Raw genomic sequence first — 19,882 nt, forward strand, 5'->3', positions numbered from 1 at the left:
GTATTTGGAGATGTTTATATATATATAAATTAAGTTTAAAACTTGAGGTTTGGGGTGTGGGTTTTTTTTTTAACAGATTATGTTTCTTTCACAATTCTTCTCCAAACATATATTAACAGATTCACATGATTATCAGCAGCACCTGTAGCTGTAACTGAAACCTTGCACACAGTTTTATGACTCGTCAGGATACTATTTTAAAGTGTTCCCTAAGAGGGAATCTTTCTCCTCATTTTCTTGTCAGGAGGTGAAAAGACATTCTGAAACATCAATTCAAACTATAGAATTTATTTTTCTAGGTCTGTCTCCCGTACCACAGATTCCACCTGGAATTGCTAAGTGACATCAACTCATGTTACAGTAGGGTTTCTTTTATTTTAAACTCCTTATCACAGTTTCCATTGTAAGTGTTATTTACTCTGCAATGCCCCAGCTTTGAAAAGACTGGAACTGACCTCACAGTTACTCTTAAGTGTCCTGCCTTTGTTAGGCAGGTGAGCAGAGTAAGTCAGTTTAGTGCCTGCTTAGTTATGCTAACCCTCCTCCAAAACTAGAAGTAGGTAAAACACAAGAGGACGATTAGCCTAATTACCAGGACAAAACTGTTCTTCGGGGGTGGTCTCTCTTCCCAATTAACAAGTGACAGGGGACAAGAGGAAACGGCCTCCAGCTGCACCAAGGAAGGTTTAGACTGTGTATTAGGAACAATTTCTTCATGGACAGGGTGCTCAGGCTTTGGAACAGGCTGCCCAGGGCAGTGCTGGAGTCGATATCCCCGGAAGTGTTCACTCACCGCGTAGGCCAGGCCCTCAGTGACATGGGTCAGCGGTGGCCTTGGCAAGTGCTGCGGAACGGTTGGACTCGATGATCTTAAAGGTCTTTTCCAACCCAGCTGATTCTATGATTGTGCTGACTCTTCTAACTATCAGCTTGTGTGCAACTATTCAGCATGAGTAATGTGCTCAGCATTACACAATACAGAGAAAAAAACATAGCAGAAACTACTGAGTTCTGTGCTTGGAAAAACAAGAACCACAAATTTTATATCTGGTTACTTGAAGTTTTTGACATTGGTGCTATGAGATCGCTTCAGGTTCATGCAGATAAGAAAAAAGGAACCACACTCAGAGCCTAGGAGCAACTCCTGATTTGAACTGGGAACGTGCTCAGTGATGGGCAGAAGCAGGAAACATTTCAGAACGCTCTTAACTGCACGAAAACCATCAGTGGCAGCCACGTTGCTTCTGTTTGCACCACCACACAAGCTTGGTGTCCTCAAGATAAGGCACCCTGCATCCATGTGGGCAAATGTACATTTATCTTAGAAACCATAGGCTCCCTTGCTTACAACTCGGCTTCCTGAGTGAACTGATGAAGACAGAACAGACCAGCTGCAGCGGCTCTGCAGGGTCGGTGGTGGCTGGGCCCTGGCAACCACTGCGATCCTTTGAGGGCCTGCCGCTAACAGGACAGGACAGGGAGAAGACACTGCAAGCGGTGAATGCATTATTTCTATAAAGACTGAACTTTGCCTCAGCTTAACAATCATTTTCTAATTACTTCTGTGTTCCGAGGCAGAGGACACCCAGCCCCATTCGCGTGTGCCCGCGTGAGACCGGACGCGCCTTTGGAGCCGCAACTCTCGCTCCTCTTTAGGCTCTCCGCCCGCCTCGGTCACCCGATCCTGCCCCGAGAACGCACCCAGCAGCTGGGCCACCTCCCCCCTCCCGCGGCCGCGCACGAGCCGGGGCTGGGGCTGCGGCTGGAGCCGCTGCAACCCCGCCCCGCTCCCCTCAGGCGGCCGCACTCGCGAGCGGGCGGGAGTGGGCGCGGGACGCGCGCTCGCGCATGCTCCGCACCTTGTTTACCCCGCTCGGCGCGGCCCTGCCCGCGGCCCGCCGGCAGGTGTCGCCCCACGCCCAGGAGAGCAGGCGCCGCTCGGTGGCCGCCAGGTGGCGCCTGCGGCCTCCATTCGGTCGCGAGCCGCCGAGCAGCGAACACCCCAAACAATCCCCAGCGCCGCCGCCAAATTAAACAACCTGCCCGCGCCCCGCGCTGCCCCCCGCACAGCCCCCGCCGAGCCTCCGCGACGGGCCGAGCCGGGCGCGCAACCGGCAGCCGGGCCGCGGGTATAGGAGCAGAGCTACGCGCCTGGGCCTCCTCGCTGCCTACGCCGACACTGGGCAAGGTAAGTTAGAAAATGGCGGCGAAGCTTCTGGAAGTTTGGAGGGGGGACTCGGGATCGCGGTGCGTGGTTGCGGAGAGAAGCCGGGACGGGACCGGCGGTCCCCGGGCCTGCGAGGATGGCGCGGGGCGCTAGGCCGGCTGGCCACAGGGACTCCGCGCAGCCAAGATGGAGGACGGCGGGGCCGAGCCGCGAAAACACTCCAGCCCCCCGCTTCCCCACCCCCCCTTCCCAGTGCGCCTCGGCGGGGAGGGGGGACGCGAGCAGGAGCGCGAGTGAGGAAGCGAGAGGGCGCCGAAAGCGGCCCCCGCTGCCCGCCCGAAGCCCCGTGCCTCCTGCCCGGAGCCGGCCGCGGGCAGGCTGGGCCCAGTGCGCGGCGAGCTAAAATGGAGAACCACCTTCTCCTCCTCCTCCTCCCCCCTTCTCCCGAGCCGAGCGGGGGCTGCTGGCAAGATGGAGGATTCGGGCATTGTGTGTGCGGGGTGTGTGTGTGTGGGCAAGCCGGGCCGGGCCGCCCGGGGGTGCGGAGGGAGGGGACGGGGATCGGAGCCGTCGCGGACGGAGCGGGCCGTGCTCGGCGGGGCAGAGTGTTGGGCCGCGCGGCGCGCAGGAGAAAATGGTGGGGCGGCTGCCGGTGCCCCGGGGTCGGGTGTCGGAGGAGGCCGGGGAGAGGGGACTCCCAGCCCTGACAGCACTCGCTCGGGCTCCCTTGACTCTCCTTCTTGCTGCCCAGCAGCTCGTCTCTTCCTGCCAGCCCGCGCCTGCCGGCTTCTCCTCAGAGGGAAGTGCCGAGGGACCGGAGTCTCTCTCCTCCGTTTCTCTTCCTCGTCTCGGCCGAGCTGGAGCAACTCCGGCTTCCCCTTCCCGAGTGATGGGGCCGAAAGGAGCGAGCTCCTTCGGCCCAAGTGAGGACGTGGGGACTGACCTGCGCCTCTCCCCCGTTGCCCTTCGTTGACTCCTCCAAAAGAGCTGGCGACCCCCACCCCACCCCGGGCTCCCAGCTCTGGGAAGGCCTTTGTGGGGCGAGTGTTCCCCTCCGAGTGACTTTGGGCGAGCTCTTGGGCGGCTGCCCGCCGAGAGGAAGAGTTGTGGCGGTTTCCGTTCGGCTTGTTTTATTTATTTCTTTTGGTAAAGAAAGGGCGCTTGCCAACTTGTGCCGGGGACGCCCGGTGCCGGGAGCCGCGTGTTGCAGGAACCCCGCTGGGCTCTCGCCGGCCCCGGTGGGGGAGGGGGAAAAAGGAGGAGGAGGAGGAGGAAGAAGAATGCTTCTTACTGGGGGGTTTTGGCGCCACTTTTGTTTTAGATAGTGCTTCTCTGCCCCCTCCTCCTCGGCACGCACTGAACTGAGCTGAACCCTGCCCAGGTAGGAAGCGAGAGCTTTCCTGGTGTTTCTCTTTCTGGGCGCTTATTTTCTCTACACGGATTAAAAATACACAGTTGTTGCCGTGGTTAGGAACTTAGAGGGACAGGGAGGCGGTGGACGGGAGGACACCGGCGGCAATGGCTGGGCCGGGCTGGGCGGCCCCGGGTTTCGGGTGTCCTTTCCCTGCCCGGGTGCTGGTGCCTCTTGAGTGCCAGCCGCGCTGCTCTGCCTCCATCGCCGATAGTGTCGTAGAGTCTGTCCCGTCCCGTCGAAATCCGGGACCGACCGACTTCAAAAAAATTACTTATTTTCCTTTCTTTCCTCTCCCCGAGCACGGGGAGCGAAGGCGCTTGGCTCCCTCTTTGGCTGCTTTTTATTCATTTATTGCACTGCCCCGGCTCGGCTCTCGCTGTTGTCTTCCCACGGGATGCGGTGTCCGGAGTTAACACAAAAGTTCGTATGTCCACCGAGTTCGGTGCTGTAGTTACTGCGGGTGTTCGGTGTTTATTTAATGACTTTTTGGCAGCCCGGTGCCATTGCTACCCGCCTCCCCCAGTGCCCCCCGCGCTCTTCCCGTGTGCTCCCCGCAGCCACACCCTGGCGTGTCCGGTCTCCTCAGGCGCCTTCTCCGTCGCTGCGACCCCGCGTTCTCCCGCCTCCCGGCGTGCCCGGAGGTAACCCGCGGGGCGGGCCTGCGCTGCCGTGTCCGTCGGTGGGGCGAGGAGGGGCCATGGCAGCGCGGCGGGGCCCGCCGGGGCGGGGAGTCGGGTTACCGAAGTGCGTCACAGGCGGCCCCGACGGGGCCTGCTCCGCCGCCTCGGGCCGCCGCCCATTGGCCCGCACCCGGGCTGGAGGCGGTGGCTTCCTCCGGGGCCCGGCGGGGTTCCGTTTACCGCCGGGGGACCTGGGGCGGCCCGAGGCGTGCGGGGAGCGGCGGCGAAGGTCACCCTCCGCCTGCAGCTCGCGGCCGCGCCGTCCCTGTTCGGCTGGGGTTTTTTGGAAGGGCAAGGCAGGAGAACGCCTTCTGGGTCTCTTTCCTCGAGGCCGCTGGACAGCCGTCTGTACGCGGTCCTGGAGGTTTGTCGAGTCTAGTTCTAAATGAAACTAGAGTTCCTGGCACGCCTCACAGCAAGATGTTCTTCAAGCATAGTCCCAGTGCTAACTCTGGGCAGTTCAGTCTCGACTTGTGACTGATGATTTTTTCCTGATTTATAATGCTTGGTCATTTGAAATTACTTATTTCCTTTTAATATTCTTTTTCCCGTATTACTTTGTTTATCCACATATTCATTATTATTCCTGGAGTGTTTGTCTATTATTGAACTGTCCGAGACTTACATAATATCCATGTGCAGGCGGATTGGTTATGTGCAGGTAAATAAACACCACGAGTGATTGTGCAATTGGCAGACATTAATCTCTGTGTCCCTGATATTACTTGCTCATTTTCCTCCACTTTTCATTTTTTGGCTAAATCTTGATGGTGATCAGTTGCAAAATCACAATGCTGCAGTTCTCGTATGGGGGCTTTATCCTGGGTAACACTGTATTTTCCCTTATACCCATGATAACAGTTTAATTACACAATGAAGCAGAGTGTGAGAAGGCAGCTGCCGTGCTGGTAGCATAAACCTTCAGCAGCAGAGCTGAACGGGTGGGAATCTGTATCCTGTTCTGGTTAAAGACTAAGAATGCTTCAAAGTTAGACAAAGAAGAAAAATAGGCATTAACTCCCATTTCTGACAGATAGATCTTGCTCTAATCTATCAGAGGGCTCGTGTGGGTGGTGCTTAGCAAAACCAATGACATTTAATGGCGTCATCTACAGGTGGGTTTTATGCAACCCATGAGGGAAACTTGTAAATTTCTGTTATTTGTATTAACTGTGAACTTAACATTGGATGTTGTATAAGCTTAAATTCAAACAAAGGCATGGAACTGTGGCATGGGAGAGATCTTCAGTCTTCCTGTGAAACTTCTTAGTGCTCAGATATTCCCCAAGTTATGTGCTTAAGCCAGAGTTAAGTTTTTGGAGCTTTTTTCAACCATTTACAGTTTTTTATTACAGTTTCAGGAAGATAATAGTGAAGTCAATAAGCAGTGTAAAGATTGGTTAAACTTGTATTTAAGAAGATCAGTTAAAATTTACACACAGATCTTTTAGACGTAATGTTTTGATGTTTTGCAACCAAAAGCTGAAAATTACTGGGATATTTTAATGTTGTTGGGGTTTTTTTAAAATTTTTTTTAAATGGGTTCTGTGAAAAGACAAAAAATTGGTAGGTTCATAACTTATTTAAAATATTTGGTTTAAAAATGCATTGTGCTCCTTGGAAGAGCATTCCATCTTTAAAATAGTATTCAATTAGCTGGCTGTTAATCTAACTCAGATTCCATAAATATGTCACATCCTAGCTTTATGTGTTAAAGTCTTTAAAGGCATAAATATGCACAATGAAATAATTTCTGCTTGGAAGGAATGTAAATAGAATTGTCAGGAAGATGCTCTCTTGAAGTTTCATTTTGTTTCAGTGTAGCTTATGAACAGCCACTGATTTTTTTCTTTTTTTTTTTTTCCTAATGTTTTAAGTAATGTAGACAGCTTCTCTTGAATATTACATGCTACTACAGTCTCCTGTAGAAAATAGCTGCAGGCAACTAACCACTTGAAAGTGTGCTCCTGTTGGTGGGAACAGCTACGTTAGACTTAGTCAAATCACGAAATAATGTTAGCACATCAGAACATGATGAACTTTTTTAATTAGATTGCTCTCTGTCACTTATGGTTCAAATTTAGAATGATTTGAGAGTCCTCAATTTGTCATTTTCATTTGTGGTGTTACTGTCTCAGTTGTTTTGCTGCAGGCAAATACAGGAAAGATTCAGTTTTCTGGAACTTGTGTTGCCAGCATAAACAGGTTGTACGTTATACAGAAGCCTTAAATACTTTGTTTGCTTATTTTCACTAAATGAATCCCCAAAAGTAAGGAAATATTTCTGTTGGTTAGTCATGCTTCTCAGTTATGTTACTGAAATGCTGTGTTTTGTTGAATGATGTGAGGTTTGGAATTCAGTGTGATCTCTGCCTTCAGTGTGACCATTTCATCTCTGATTAGTTTGAAAACTTAGGAGAATGTTGTAGGTGTAAATTTCCAAAATACAGTACTGGTGGGTTTGGGGTTTTTTTGATGGTGTTTTTTTTTGTGTGTGTGAAGAATTAAGAAAACATACTGGAAAAGGAAATGTGTTGTAGATTGTGTCTCTCTCAGATAGATGCTAGAATTTCCAAGAGCTTCATCTGCTTCAGTACTTGTCTTGTAATGGAAAGAAGTGGTTGAAAGCATCCATCAACTTAACACTTTAATATTTTTAAATAAGCTCTGCTCACTTTCTCAGTAGCACTTAAACACTTCACATTCTGAAAGCTTCACCTTCCTTTTATGAAAGAATCATTGGTAACTTAGGCCTTGCGGAACTGGGGTGAACAGGGAATTGGAGTTTTAGATTGGAAAATATGAAGCTTATGTACAACAAACAAACAGAGGGATGGAAAAACTCTTTCCTGTATGCATCACAAAACTTAAATGGTGGCACACAGGATTATTGCACTGGTTTAGGTTTGACACTATCCAGCGTTTTAGATCATCTCCACTTGTAAAGTCAAAGGTTAAGTAAAAATGGGAATTGTTCATGGTCCCATAGCTCTTCTGGTGCTGGTAGTCCTGTGGTTTGGTCTGCTCTGGTCCTCTTTGTGCTTCCCCACCCTGTTGTAATGTTGGCTGTGGGCAGAGGTGGAACTAAATGGGGCTACAAGCAGAATAAATGTGCAGGTTAAGATAGTAGAGTCTTTCCTGCCAGAAAGGAGCTTATTTATGGTGTGCCAAGTCACTTCTTATGGTCTGTTCAGGTTTGGGCTCCCTTCTGGAGCAGGTCTGGGTTGGTTGTGGTTTGTTGCCGTGTTACTCTCTTTCGGCCTTGCCCATGCACCACAGAGGGCGCTGTGGAGGCCTGTGAAGGGTCTTTGTGGGAGAGACATGCTTGGAGGCCAGTGCATGGAGGTAGAAGGACTTGGATTTCTGATTTTGGTACAGGAAATTTGTGAAGGATGAGCTTTTGGTAACCTTGGCAATATTACATCAGCATGACTGAAGCATTTGTGTTTTCTAAAAGACTGCTTTCTGAAGTAAACCATTTAAAACTATTGCACCATTCTGTGAACAGATTTCATGTTTGAAGATTAGTCCCGTGACTTCAGTTGGCTTTTTATATTAGGGTAAAAAAAAAAAAAAAGTGCTCTCAAGAAGTTTTATATCTGTGATTTAAGGGTAAGCCTTGACATTTGATGAGACTTCTAACAAGGTCAGGTATTTACTTACGAGTGATACCGTGAAAACTTCTCTTTTGAGAGTTGGAGATTAAAAATGGACTTTTAATCATATGTTGTTTTAATTAGAATTAGTTTTCTTCAAATTTTCTCATATTGGAGTTTATAAGAATCTGGTGAAGTTGGATTTTTTTTGGGGGGGAGAGCAGGAGAGTAAATATGGTGTAAGAGAAACTTGTGAAGATGGCCCTCATTTAGATCACCACAGACAAATGTAGGGCTAATGCTGAGTTGGGAAGCTTGAGGGACTATTGTCTGACTGGCTTCTATCTTGAGGAAGATATTTTACTATTCACATATCAATACAAAAAACTGTGTTCTCTTTTCTTGATCCTCTCAGGTTGATGGCTGGGTTCACAAAGACTAGAAGAGTCCTAAATTTCTTGCGTTATGGCATTGTAATAGTTCACAGAATGCTTTATTGCTTTTTAGTATCTGTATCTCCAAATATTGTGTTATTAAGAAAACCTCAGACCTGTGAGATCTTGGGTGAAAAAGGCATTTCTTTCCTTGCAGCTCACAAACATTTTTGTGTGAGTCAGATCTGAGGAGAGATCTGGCACCACATTTTTGAGGTAGGGATGTGGGGAAGCTTGATCTCCCAAGATGCCCCCTTGGATTTCATGTGTCAGCTTTTCCTAGCCTTTACTGGCTCCAGAGTAAATACAGTGACATTTCAGGAAGTATGGAGGAGCACAGGCACAGGTTGTTTTTAACTTCTTTATGCTAGTTTGAGTCAGAAGTGAAGGATGTATTGAACTTCATTTGTATGCAGTTACATCTTGTCTTATTGCGACTTAAAAGGGAAATGAAGTTAGCTGACCTGTAGCTGCTTTGTCCACGTACACGCTTTATGCCCAGGTGTGCACTTTGTTGTCTATTCTGTACATTTTTCGGTTGTGTAACTAGCTCCAACCTCCCCTTCTGGAGGGCTGATTTTAATAAAGGAATATAATTAGAAGAATGAGTAGAAGTAAGAAGATTGGCATATATTGGAGGACAAATTGTGATCTGTGATTGAGAAGTTAATCACACTACCCACTTAAAAAGAAGTATCTAGAGATGACTGTGTTGGTTGGTGGGTTTTGGGTTGGTTTTTTTTTTTTTAGGTAAATGACTTTTATTTTCTTACAGTTCTGAATCTGATGGCGTATTAGTCCTGCCCTTACACAAGCTTTTATATATTTTTACTTCACTATGCTTTTATTTCAGTAAAGGTTAGTCATTGGATTAGCGTGAAGGAGCATGTGTGGCACTTAGAAGTCAGTGGAAGAATATTTGCTTTCTATAGCAGTTTTTTGTTAGCGCTTCTGTGTTGTGGCTTGGAGATGAAAATATTTTTGCGTCTCTTCCCATTGTTCTAGTGTTGATAGGGCAAACCAGTAACATCTTGCTTGTATTTTGGAAAAGGTCTCAAGTGGTACATGTTGCCATGTAATACAAATGTCTACGTGCGGTGGGCTACAGCGATAAGAATAATTACAGCTGGAGTCCAAGTTTCAGGGTTTTCTACTAGCAAAATAATGGAAAGAAATAAAATATACTGATACTTCAAAAAGTACAAAATATTTCCGAAACTACTGACCACTTAAAAAGAAAGCAACAAACCTTAGGAATGTATGATTTATTTAGTTGGGATTACATTCCAAAATTGGCTTCGAGTTCCTGCCAAGGTTTGGTGAAATGCTGCTTAACTTCTGGCCAGCATGTGAGCTTTGGATGATCTGCAGGACAAGTAACCTTGCCAGCGGCTTCACCCTTCCCCATAATACCCCACTCCCACCTAGTGACAGGGTCATTTAGTGCACATGCTTGTCAATTTGATGCTTTCTGGGAAAATGTGGTGATGTATATGTAGTCACGCAGCAAAGAGGTCTTAATGCAGTTATTTTCCCATTGCTTAATAATATATGTGATCTGCCTAGAAAGATAGGAATAATTTTGATTTGGAGGTAGTGTTGCAGTTCTTGGTTATAGCTGAAATTGATCTTTTTTTACTTAACGTGGGATTTCAGCCTAAGTGGGTCTTTATGTGTTTTTTGTTTTTTAGTAAATAATATCTTCCTTGCAGCATCTCATCTGGGGAAAAAAAAAAAAAGAAAAAGATTGCCTTTTACTTTGTTTGCAAATAAAAATAAGCTGTTAAAGATAAGGCTTCCCTGTCTTTCATGCACTTACGTGTTACTTCTTTGGATAAAACTTCCAGTTCTTCCCTTAAGAAAGATCAACTCTGGAAATCTGGCCATAGCAAGTCTTAGTAAGCAGATAATATGCAAGTATTATAATTGACTGATTTTATTTGTCAGAGTGTAATCTTCCAGCAGGGAGTGTTGCATATGAGGAGAGCCTGTATGATGTAGGGGGTGTCAGTATTTAAGATGCATATTTTCATTTTTTATATGTTACTTTATTATCTTACTACAGGCAATTGACTAGATAGATAACTGAAGTTACTGCAACACCAATGTAAGTAGTAAATGTCAGGAACACAGTTTTGTAATCCATGTAGTGTGTATTCGAAGTGTCTAGTTTTTGATTTGGAGGCGGTTTTATGACATGAGTCTCTGGAATAAGTCATTCTTTATAGGTGTGGGTATAGTGGTCAAATAATTTGAGTAGTAAGGTGGTACATCTTGAACTACTGGCAGTATTTGTCATTTCACTTCTGATCTTCTTAGAATCAAGGAACTGATTAATTATGAGGATTTTTCCAAGGGAGAAAACTGAGGAAACTTGATAAAAACTTTTTTTAAACTGGGACTGCGCGGTGGTGATAGCTCCCATACGGCAGTGCTGTGCTGGTGGCAGAGAGGCGGGAAACAGAATTGATACAGGCTGTTGTATCTTGATTTAGGGCAAAAGGTATGATTTAAATATAGTTGGAAAGGAAAGACCGTGATAGTAATAATTTAATTAATCCTTATTCTTCTCCTGCTGTCCACACTCAAGCTTCACAATCGTGTGTCTCTGGTAAGGTCTTGCAAACAAAACTTGCTTCCCTAAGCATGGTCACTTTAAGTTTGTTCTATACCAGTGAAAACGATTCCTTCTTTCAGTTTTGGTATTTAAGCACTGATATTTTTATTCCTCCTCATAACTATTATTTCTAGAAATTTACAGTTCATTTGAAACTATGGTAACTAGAAAAGAAAGCTGCACAAGTATCTCTCTGGCATCTGTGATACAGGTCTGTTGTTACTTGCCTAATAAATAGTTTGCCAAAAAAAGGTGAAGCTGACTTTTGTGTATTGATTTACCAAACACAGAAATGGTTTATTAAGGCAAATACTTCAGTGGTAATGGATTTTTTTTTTTTCATGTGCTGCAGGGTTGCGTTTTTTTCTCCAATATTCCGTTTCAGCTGCTCTTGTTTTATTAGGTGGGCTTCCATTTGACTTGCTTTGATAAGCTGTATTTTCAAAACTGATGCATTGGTATTGGTATTTGTTTATTTTTTAGATGTTTGTGAATCAAAAAGCATTGCGAATGTAGCTATGTGTGTATCCTGTATTACTACTCTACTGTGAAATAGAGCAGATTTTGTAAACTAGAAGACCTGCGGCCTGACAGTTGAGACATAATCAGAAAAATCAGCCTTTAGGCATTTTGTTCCTCTTTCTGTATTGCATTGTTTTTCTGGTTATACTGCTCAATTTCTATTCAGCAGTGCAGTGGTTTTATTGAAGTTAATAAAACTGTGTACTTACAAGACAGTATATTAGTGCTTCAGACCAGTAACTGCTGGCAAGCAAAAATCTTCTAAGGTGGCACAGGGCAGGTTGTATACATCAGTATGATATAAAAATGTCAAAAACATTTTTAGACACTGTAATTACAGTAACACTGGATAGGAGAAAATACAGTAAGTCATTCTCTTCATGTACAGGAGGTCAGGTATTAAGATTGTTCATATTCCCTCCCAAATGCAGTAACAATCTCTGCAGAACTAAATTCTCAGTTTGTATCCCCTTGGCACAAAAAGGAAAAAACTTCTGTGAAGGATACCTTCCATTCAGAACTGGTTAGGGAAATTCTGTTTACAGGGAGGATTTATGCATTCTTCCATAATCCTACAAATGGGCTTAGTTTTCCCCTATCTCCAATGAAAAGAAGCATGGAAAAATTCTAGCGGTTCTTTTGGACGCAAGAGTGAGTCTGTGTTGTTGGTAGCTTGGGGATTTAAGAAACTTACTGAAGTTTTTCAGTGCTTCACAGTAAGGACTATTTGACAGTATATTGGGAATTGAGCATTCTAGCAGATGAAATAGGATTGCATTTTGCCAGTAAGAATATAGAATTCAGGGAGATTGCCCCTTTCAGTATTTGAAGTGTCATATCGTTTACCTAGTCCAACAGTAGTGGCAATTTTTTCCATAACTGCAGGTCTAGGAAAATAAAACTTGATTCCTGCTGTGGTCTGCTACTTTTCTACCTGATCTTGCTCTTAAAACCTACTTGGGCAATATGCCAGTTCCAGAGGCAGTCCTCTAATCTTTGTAGTGATCTGTTTTGTTGTTGTCCTCTCCCCTCTTCCCCTCCCAAAATATTGCATAGGCTGTCAATTAGAGTTCGGCAAGGAATTCAGGACTGCTGGTGATTTACATTAATATATGCAGGCAGGAAGATCATGTACATTTTTCTTTGGTTTTGGTGTACATGCTAGTTAGGAGTTTTGCAGGTATTATGTGGAAGGGGTTATGGAGGGTTTAGGAATGGTTGTAGAAGTTTCCTCCCTTCAAGATTTCCCTCCAGCTTTAGCATGGTTAATCAGATTCTGTTTTCAAAACCCTGCTAGACCTCCTCCTTCAGTTGGACGCTTACCAGCCTGTTGTGGTTAGATCTTATTAAGCCTTTGCACTCTTGAGTTTTCAGTGGTTTATGGAAGCTGCAGTGCCAGTTCTATACGTGAGGTCTTTGTCCTTTTTTACGGAATGTGGACCATTCTGTGCAATGGTCTTCAGTCCCATTCCTCTCAGCTTATCTCTCTCCTAGCTTCTGAGTTTCTAGGGGCATGCTGAGGCTATGGGTCTCATTTCCAGGAGTACCTGACGGATAAGCCAGACATACTCTTTTTCATGGAATACTAATGTTGTCCTTTAGAGATCCTGAGAAATAGGCCAAATAATGCTTGAACACATTGCTTGCCTCTCCTCTCCACTTTAGGCTTAGTTCACAGCATTTTGTTCCGCTTTTGGAAGAAGACTTGCAGACTGATTTTTATGAGGTGGAATCTTCTGATTTTTTCCAACTAGCTGAGAATGTTGGATTCTTTAGGTGTTTGGGAAGGGCTTTATTGTTGATCAGTCAGAAACTATTGCTCAGTTCCTCACCGTTGTACAATTTAGATCTGGGGGAACTGGTCTGCTTTAGGCAGAAGCTATGATTTTTTGAAAGTAAGCTTCCATAGAATCATAGAATAGTTAGGGTTGGAAAGGACCTGAAGATCATCCAGTTCCAACCCCCTACCATGGGCAGGAACACCTCACACTAAACCATGCTGTCCAAGGCTCTGTCCAGCCTGGCCTTGAACACCGCCAAGGATGGAGCACTCACAACCTCCCTGGGCAACCCATTCCAATGCCTCACCACCCTCTCAGTAAAGAATTTCTTCCTTAGATCCAATCTAAACTTCCCCTGTTTAAGTTTGAACCCGTTACCCCTTGTCCTATCTCTACAGTCCCTAATAAAGAGTCCATCCCCAGCATCTCTGTAGCCCCCCTTCAGATACTGGAAGGCTGCTCTGAGGTCTCCATGCAGCCTTCTCTTCTCCAGGCTGAACAGCCCCAACTTTCTCAGCCTGTCTTCATTCGGGAGGTGCTCCAGTCCCCTGATCATCCTCGTGGCCCTCCTCTGGACTTGTTCCAACAGTTCCATGTCCTTTTTATGTTGAGGACACCAGAACTGCACACAATACTCCGAGTGAGGTGTCACGAGAGCAGAGTAGAGGGGCAGGATCACCTCCTTTGACCTGCTGGTCATGTTCCTTTTGATGCAGCCCACGATACGGTTGGCTTTCTGGACTGCAGGCTCAAACTGCTGGCTCATGTTCATTTTCTCATCGACCAGCAACCCCAAGTCCTTCTCCACAGGGCTGCCCTGGATCTCTTCTCTGCCCAACCTGTAGCTGTTCCTGGAATTGCTCTGACCCAAGTATAGGACCTTGAGCTTGGCATGGTTAAACTTCATAAGGTTGGCATCAGCCCACCTTACAAGTGTATCAAGGTCCCTCTGGATGGCATCCCTTCCCTCCGGCGTATCAACCGAACCACACAGCTTGGTGTCATCGGCAAACTTGCTGAGGGCACACTCAATCCCACTGTCCATGTCACCGACAAAGATGTTGAACAAGACCGGTCCCAACACCGATCCCTGAGGGACACCACTCGTTACCGGTCTCCAGCCGGACATTGAGCCATTGACCGCAACTCTTTGCGTGCGGCCATCCAGCCAGTTCTTTATCCACCGAGTGGTCCGCCCATCAAATTGATACTTCTCCAATTTAGAGACCAGGATGTGGGACAGCGTCGAAGGCTTTGCACAAGTCCAGGTAGACGGCGTCAGCTGCTCTACCCCTCTCCATCAGTTCCGTAGCCCCATCATGGAAGGCCACCAAATTGGTCAGGCAGGATTTCCCCTTAGTGAAGCCATGCTGGCTGTCACCAAGCACCTCCTTGTTTTTCATGTGCCTTAGCGTGCCTTCCAGGAGAATCTGCTCCAAGATTTTGCCAGGCACAGAGGTGAGACTGACTGGTCTGTAGTTCCCCGGGTCATCCATTTTCCCCTTCTTGAAAATGGGGGTGATATTTCCCTTTTTCCAGTCATTGGGAACTTCACCTGACTGCCATGATTTTTCAAATATGATGGCCAGTGGCTTAGCAACTTCATTCACCAGCTCCTTCAGGACCCATGTGAATAATCAGGCTGACAGCTACAGTGTGCTTTGTGATTTTGTAGCCTGGTCAGAAATACTAGGCAAGGGAAAAGCCACATGTACAGAACTTCGAGTTTTGTAAATTGTTTTAGGTTGTACAGAGGATTCTGGAGATTGGGGTTGTTCAGTGGCCATTTATATAAGCCCTGTCAGAACTGGAGTTACTTCTTTGGTGTTGAATTTGGGGAAGGGCAGTGAGCATGTCTACTGGGCATTAGTTTTCTTCAGTTTTGCAGGTGCTCCTTGGAAGGACCACTGTGAATATAACTGCAGTTGCCTGAGTGCTCTGTTTCTCCTTACTGCTGTTGAAACGTTTCTGTGGGACTTCCCTGCTTGGAGGCATGCCAAAATGAGTGTGTGGGAAGACTTAATACTTGCTACTTACATAGCATTTTGTATGTTCAAAGTCTTCTGCAAATATTAACTAATCTTTATTTAACATTTGAGTCCAATTTCTGTCAGAATAAATCAGTAACAGCCAGTTATGACCTCTACTTTTTCTGATGTCAGAAGAATGAAATGCTCGAACTGGAGTGGTTAAGAATAATATTTGTCATCTTACTAACATACCGTTTTTGTCACTCTACCCTTCTGGCTTACTGTGGTGTAGAGAAAAGTTATGAATAGAGTATAGTACTACTCTTCAGGAGGTCCTCGCGTTATAGGATGCTGACTGCTGCAACGAATGGCATTTCGTTCATCTTGTGTGTTGTATTTGAAGCTTTTCTGTGCTAGTTCTTGTTTTGGAATGTTACCGTTTCTTTCTTTACGTTCTAGGGAGCCATACCGTATTCATAACAAGTAATGCTGAGAGAATAACGTTAATTGTGAGCTAGCTTCTTCAGAACTGGCATTCATCTGAAAACATATTTTTAAGTTAAAAACTATTTTGATTACTTACTGTATACCTGCACTAAAAAGTTACTAAGGTTTTTTCCCCTGTGTCCTGGCATTATAAATGGTAGTTTTCACTTAACTGGTATTTATTAAAATAAGTCATGTGACAAAATCATTAAGCTGCTAGTGTTTAGATTAAAGTGTCTCCCAACAGAACCCGAAGCAGGTTTCACTAGGATCCAATATACTACTTTGAAAGTTACTCTTACATTGGTTTTTGTGTACGTTGCTGATCAGCAGTAGGTGACCAGTGTGTTGTATGGAGGTGTTTTGCTGCAGCAGTATCTGAAAAATCAGCGTATGGATTTAAACGAAACAGATTTATAGTTCATAAAATTGCCCTTTTTGAGTGCTAGTTTTCACAGAAATCTGTGTAGTTGTACAACTTAGCTTGTATTACCCGGATTTTCTACTGCTTGTTTCTCTTCAAAAGAGATTGTGAAATATTTTTTTCTTCAGGTAGTTTACAACTGTAATATGCATGAACTTAAAAATGCATGTCTTTGCAAATTGCATTGGATATGTTTTCATATTATGCATCCTTTTAAAGAGAGGCTTCAGCAGTTCTGACTTAAGTGTCAAGATTTTGTCATTCTAACATTTCCTTAGGGAGTTAAACTGAAAAATTTGCAAAACAGGTTTTCACAGTAAATTTCATGCTGGAAACAGTGTGGACGAATACGAAGAAATACTGAGTTCAGGACCACCTTAGTATAGGTGGGGTGCTGGCTAAAGGAGCTCTCTTTTCTGCACTGGGGCTGGCCTGAATTCTCTTCTGCTATGTTGTATTGCATCTTGGAGAAAAAGAAGGTGAAGGGGAATGAAGGGGTGGATGGTGCATATTGGGCTTAAACTTCCAGTTGAGAGTTGAAAGAGAAATTTCCCAAATTAATGTAAGAAATGGTCTGACAATAATGTGTATTCTTATGGGAATGTGGAGTTTGCAAAATTTTGAGAACAAAATTCTGTTTCAGTAGTAAGCAAGCTTGAATTGCAGCTTGTAGCACATTAAAAGTTGACTGTAAATTTCAGAGAGGAAAAAGTCTGTAGTAGAAGGTCTGGTTTTTTATTCCCTGATACGTTTTTGCGCAAGGAGTTCACAAATTCTGAAGTGGTTGTTACGTATTATTTTGCTGTTGAGTTTTAGTTGATGAGTGGGTTTTGTTTGTTGTAAGGTTTAGTACCTTTAGAAGTTAATTGGCTCAGAGACTTTTGACATTCACTAGGTGTGTAAAATGTAGCTTTTTAAGGAAAGTGGTGTTGTACAGTAATTAATAGCAGACATAAGTATCCCAATATGCAGGGCTGGGACTGTTCTAAGAACTCTTCAGATTTTAGTCGAAAAGAAATAAAATTGTCTTTCTATTTGATTATCATCTGACACAATGGTAGCCAGAAATACTTGGGTATGAACACAATAATCAGAAATGCTCTTTGGTTGTTCTGTGGTAATAGCATGATTTTTAGAAGCTGCACAGATCAATGCAGAAAATCATTAGAAATAGAACTAGTTCTCATTATGTACTCTTAGAGTATTAGACTACTCAGTGGTGAGTGCTGTCTGTGATTGAATAAAGCTAGTCCTGACTTCATAGAGAGTAATGGCAGATTCTAATCACGTCTGATATGCTAAAGAAACGTAGTAGTAATAGATTATAGTACCTAAATGAGCCCACTTTTGGCTGTACTTAGTAAACTGAGCTAGTGGTTCTTTTTGAGCCGGAATGTAACAGTTTCTATTTCTGTCACATCTCTGCTGCCTTCGTGGCCATTTTATAGAGGGTTTAGGCAAAGGTGATCAACTGTTGGCTTATCAGAATATTTATTCAGATGCCACAAAACAGCGAGTTCTGAATTTTTGTCACTGAAAAAGCAGCATGTTGGGGCCAGGCTTTTATGTTACATAGCTGGCTTGATAACACTTGGTGCTGGCATTTGGGTGCTGTACCGAGGCCATATCATAGCACTGTAGCCAGAGAAGATAAGCTGGATTTGGAGCAGTGTATAGTAACTTCTGAAGCAGTTGTAGTCTACCAAAACAGTATAGGCATCTCTTTTTTTTTTTCTTTTTTTTTCTTCCTTTGACAGTTGATCATGTCTGCTCTAGTGTCTTGCTGATTTTGAAAAGAGCTGTTTCCGTGCAGCAGCCATGGGACTCTTTTGTGGAGCCGGCTCAGTTTACTGAACTTCTGGGAAGCTAATTCATTCAGAAAGAAATTAATAGATGGCTGCTAAACAAAGAGTCTGACAAGTACCCTTGACTATGAGATATGGCCAGAAGTAAGTGCAGGGAGAAGCGGGACTGTTTCTTTCACCAATAGCAACCTATCTATTTTATTGTATTACGAAGATACGATTGTTATTGTTTGTAGTTTCATTTCATTCATTATTTAGCAAAAAAACAGGTTAGATATAGTTAATGCAATCTGTTCAGACTGGTGTAAAATGTGTTCTCAGTTGATAATTCACAGGAATATTGTAAGAAAATTGGAGATTATTAGCACTTGGTCAAGTTGTTGCCATTGAACAGCTTCCTTTTCTAAAGGTGGGTGGCAATTTGAGAAAGCATGTAAAAGGCAAGGATTGTGAAAAGGGGAGGTAAATAGAGCTAGTGGAAGTGATTGAGGTTTAAAAACGGATTTTGTAAAATGCATGGGTTAGGCATTTCATATTCTAAAGTTTTCAATAATAACAGTGTAAAACCTTCAACTTCTGGAGAGCATGATGGGTTTAAATATGGACTTAATTTTTAGGATTTGGTAGCTTCTGCACAAAAGACTTAATGACATTTAGAATTGAAGGGTACGTTTTGCAGGTTGTACACTGGGACATGTGCATCACAGTATAGTAGAACATAGTCTACAGTGTTAGAAATCTGGGGTATCTGTGTTCTCAGACTGCTAAAATTTTACCATCTTGATACTTCTATTTAAGTGGTTCTCTGGAGGTACTAATCTGGGAATAGATTATACTCTGAATAAAATGGAGGAAAATTCTGTGCTTTATTCAGGGAACACATAGATGGCTGAATTAATCAGTTAGACATGTCAAACAGTATAAGCTGCATCTTGCTGTAAAAACAGTGCTATTTTGGGCATCATACTAAAGCTTAACTATTGCAATTGGCACATTCGGAAGCAGTATCTTTAAGCAAATCAAAACAGTTAATACCATTTTATGATAATGTTACTGGCATGCAAAAGAAATTACTTGAAAGATACATTTCACCAGTGTTGTTACTAGATTCTCAAATCTAGAGACAGCTATGCTAAGGAGTGTGTTTGTATGGATATACATGAAGTGAGACTAAAAGGAGAGGAGAATAAGTTGGTTAGTTTGAAAGAAATACAAATTACCAAGAAAGTGGTCAAGAATTTTGAGAAAATACTTTTTTAGACTATTTTAATGATACAGTATAATGATAAATTGCCATTGAAGGAAATAAAAACCTAAGTAATGAGTTTTTTCAAGGAAAATGTAGTAGAAATTATTTGGTAACAGGATTGAAAATACATTTTTGCATTGCTGTTGGATATATAGTAAAGTATTTTGGTTTGTTACAGTCTTTGTTGGTTTTTACTGAACAAAGGGTGAGCTTATCTTTAGTCTTGGAGATACTTTGGCTTTTATGTGAGTTAGGGTTGGTTTTCTTTTAAAAATACCATTGTATTTTGACTTCCATTACTCTAGAGTAACAGTGATATTTGAAGCTGTGTGCTCCTGGGGGAGGGAGCACATGAAGCTTTCTCTGTTCTTGGCCTCCTCCCTCCCCTGTATAGGTGTTCTTTCACAGAAACTAAATTAAACTGGTGCTTGATAAAGTCAGGGCTTTTCCATCGTGGTTCGAGGTTGTTAATGCTTTTTGTAATTTAAAATCAGTTGTATTTTGGTGCCTTTCCTTTGTGAAAAAGGCCTGGCAGCGGTGTGTCAGTGAATCAAAAATGCCAGAGTTTCATGTTAGGAAGGTGCTAACTTATTCTGCTTGTTCTCAAAATTGACCTATAATTCTCAAACTGGTTTAATGATGAGTCATATATCTTCTGTCCAGAAAAGATCTGGTGGAATGTGTTGGTACAAAATAACCAGAAATGTGGTTTTGTGCCTCTGTCTAATATCTCAGGT

The 19,882-nt window shown here is 43.9% G+C and overlaps 1 protein-coding gene across 11 annotated transcripts in view; it reads left to right on the top strand.

Annotated features, from left to right (window-relative positions):
* Positions 1–326: 326 nt before the first annotated feature.
* Positions 327–19,882, top strand: part of STAG2 (STAG2 cohesin complex component) — a 95,837-nt gene continuing 76,281 nt past the window's right edge. For 2 of the 11 annotated variants that reach the window (XR_013957558.1, XM_080624949.1), the window contains exon 1: positions 328–2,188. The gene's annotated coding sequence lies outside the window, so the exon portion shown is untranslated. Of the gene's footprint in view, positions 2,189–3,287; positions 4,923–19,882 lie in introns of those variants that run through there. The other 9 variants (XR_013957559.1, XM_080624955.1, XM_080624957.1 and 6 more) reach the window with 6 other exon arrangements.

This window comes from Psittacula echo (genome assembly GCF_963264785.1).
Source record: "Psittacula echo genome assembly, chromosome: 8".
In the NCBI taxonomy this organism is placed as follows: Eukaryota; Metazoa; Chordata; class Aves; order Psittaciformes; family Psittacidae; genus Psittacula; species Psittacula echo.